This window comes from Belonocnema kinseyi, chromosome 4, assembly GCF_010883055.1.
Source record: "Belonocnema kinseyi isolate 2016_QV_RU_SX_M_011 chromosome 4, B_treatae_v1, whole genome shotgun sequence".
In the NCBI taxonomy this organism is placed as follows: domain Eukaryota; kingdom Metazoa; phylum Arthropoda; class Insecta; order Hymenoptera; family Cynipidae; genus Belonocnema; species Belonocnema kinseyi.
In genome coordinates this window covers 115,078,128-115,081,268 of record NC_046660.1, presented here as the reverse complement: position 1 = coordinate 115,081,268, position 3,141 = coordinate 115,078,128, and positions in this window count along the sequence as shown.

Below are 3,141 nucleotides of genomic sequence, written 5' to 3'. Positions count from 1 at the left end.
AGCAAGTGAAAGCTTGGCGCCTCCAAGAGCGCCGATGATAAGGACGATTAGTTTAACAGAATATTCCGGGTAAAATCGTTGCAACTCCCTTATAAGGTGTCGATACCTCTCTTTCTTTTCATTCTCCTTGGTTATGATGTGTTTGTCAGCTGGTGCCGAAAATTCGATAACGAACATGGTTCGCTTCTGGAAGTCAAGAAGAACCATGTCAGGCCTCGAGTGAGCAACAGAAACAATTGTCGAGAATATAAAATTCCAGTATATGCGGCACTTCCCATTCTGGGCAATTGACTCGATTTCCATAGGAGAATTTAGAGGAGCGATATTAAGGTTAATGCCGTAAAAGTGACAGAGATGGTAATAAAGAAATCTTAGTGCCGCATTGTGCCTTCGAATGTAGGTCATTCCCGCGTGAGTTGGAAAACTAGATAGTATATGAGCTAAAGGCTCGGGGTGTGCATGGCACGCCCTGCAGCTATCATCAGGAATGTCTTAGCTCAAAATGTGGCGACGGTATGTTAAGGTGGAAATGACACCGTCTTGACATGCAAAAATGAAACCCTCCGTACCAGACTTTAATCCAGGCGTTTTAAGGAAAGCAAACGTTAGCTCACAAGACATTGACTGATCCTTCACATTTCTGTGAAAAATACCGTGCATCCTCTTATCGAGGAGCTGTTCACGAAAGTTTTTCTCTTGTGCTTTCTTAATCCGGGATTTCAGGAGTGAGTACTCGAGATAAATAAGATTTGATGCATTTTGCTCACCCCTAATACTGAAGTCAAGTCCGAGTGTTTCAGCAGCCTCCTCCGCTGATTTGTACAGAAATGCTCCTTTGCCTACTTCCTCGTGATTCCTGACCATTTTAAGAAGAGGGTCTCTTCCATTTGCAACTCTATGTGCTGTACCCAGAATAATCCTGTTGTAAAGACATTCAAGACTCAATATTCCGCGACCCCCTTGACGGGTGAGATGTACAGTCGCGGAACGGAAGACTTAAGATGCATGCTTTTGTTCATGTGCATAACCTTTCTTGTCCCGATATCAAGAGATCTGAGCTCGTTCTTTGCCCGGAAAGCATGTTCGTTGCAGATACTTTGTTCCTCGCCGACAGTTCGGAAGACCAAATCTGTCGGATGAGACGTTTGTATCTGCTTCGGAGAGTATCCTTTATAGATGTCACATCCTGAATGCGGCTCTGCGGCACGCCCAGGTATGTATAAGTCTCTCCAGCGCAAAGGTGTCGTATAGCGCTTCTATCAACGAGTTCAGGATCTTCAGGTATGCTATTAAGTTTTCCTCGCTTCAAATAAACCTTGGCGCATTTGTCTAACCCAAATTCCATTCCAATTTCCTTAGTATATCGCTCGGCAATCCCTAGAGCTAGATGTAGTTGCTCTTTGTTTTTGCATAGATCTTAAGGTCGTCCATGTAAAATACATGAGTGACCTTGTACTTTCGATCTGCAGGTTTGCCGCACAAGTACCCGTCGGAATGGCGAAGTGCTAGAGATAGTGGCAACAATGTAAGGCAAAAGAGGAGTGGGCTCATGGTGTCGCCCTGAAAGACACCTCTCTGAAAGGTGACCTTGTTAGATGTCACACGATTTTTTCCAAATGAGATAGTAAATCTGGTTTTCCAAAGCGGCATCAATCTCTCTATGCACCGAACTATTTGCGAATGAACCTTTAAGGTTTCCAAAAGGCAGATGATAAGTCTATGGGAGGTCGAATCGAAAGCTTTCCGATAATCAATCCAGGCCATCGATAGGTCACGCTGGTAGAATGCTGCATCTTTACAGACACATCTATCGATGAGCAGGTTCTTCCGACATCCGGCTACGCCTTTTTTTGAGCCTCGTTGTTCATACATTTCTTGTCACACAGGTTCAATTGCCCGAATAATCCTATCATTTAGGATAGCTATGAATATCTTATAAAGTGTGTTCAGACAAGTTATTGGCCTGTAATTCTTCGGGTCAGCTAAGTTGCCTATTTTCGGCAGGAGTATTGTGCGCCCTTCCACCAACCACCCTGGAATCGGCTCTTCCGACTTCAAATGTGAGGTGAAAATACGGACCAAATGCTGATGGGTTGAAGAAAACTTCTTCCACCAGAAGGTTTTGATACAATCTGGTCCCGGTGCGGAATAGTTCTTCATCCCTCTTAATACTTTTTTTACCTCCTCGGTAGTGATGGGTGGGCATTCTTTATCAGGTGTTATGAGGGCATGATACAGCTCCTTGAAGCTATTTATATTTTCTGAGTCTTCGTCCAGTCTATGCTGCACTTCGTAGACTTCTCTCCAAAATACTTCGACCTCCTGTGGTTTGGGTGGGTGATCGACAGTAACCGGAGGCTCTTGGCAAGTTATGGCAAGTTGATGCATTCGTCTTTTGGTCTTATGTTCAACCGTTGGTTTTGTTTTACGGTTCACATCAGCCAAAGCTCTCGCTTCATGATACACACAATAATTGATAGCCCAGAGGTCGGATTCTCCGGAAAAATGTCCACGAAGGTCGTCATCCATTTCAGCTAGATCTTTAGGCTTGAGAGAAACCTTGGTGTTCATTTTTCTCCAGGTCGTAAAGCATCGCTTTTCCTCTATTGGATGCCTGCCCGCGGTTGTTCTTAGTGTCGCCTCTCTTTCTTTGTTGCCGGCTTGTTCTAGCTGTGGTAGAGTAGGCGTTCCGCTTACATAGCCCCTTTTTTGGAGTAGTTCATCATCGTTTCGCAGACGTTGCTGCGAAAAGTGCGATAGCTACGGGTGTTTCTCGCACCACAGGGCATGCAGCCGTGCCATGTAACCCCGTTCAGGGGCCACACTCGCATCGTAGTACTCTAGCAAGTCGTGATTCAGTCGCTCCATCCACCCAAAGGTCGCGAGATCCCGCCGATCCATCGCATTGAATCCATTTTCATTGGCTCCCCCAGCTCTAGATTGGTCGGCATTGTTGGCCGACCCATTGTCGGGAGCCCTGCGCATTCTGTTGTTTGAACCGCACTTACTACAACTAAGTTTAGTGTTGTCATTGTTATTCCCACGAGAAGCTAGTGAAAGGGGTTCGTCCATCCTTGCAGAGCCCCCCATGCAAGGATAAGGCTACGTACTCTGAGAGGTCGCCCGGTATCCCAGAGTCAC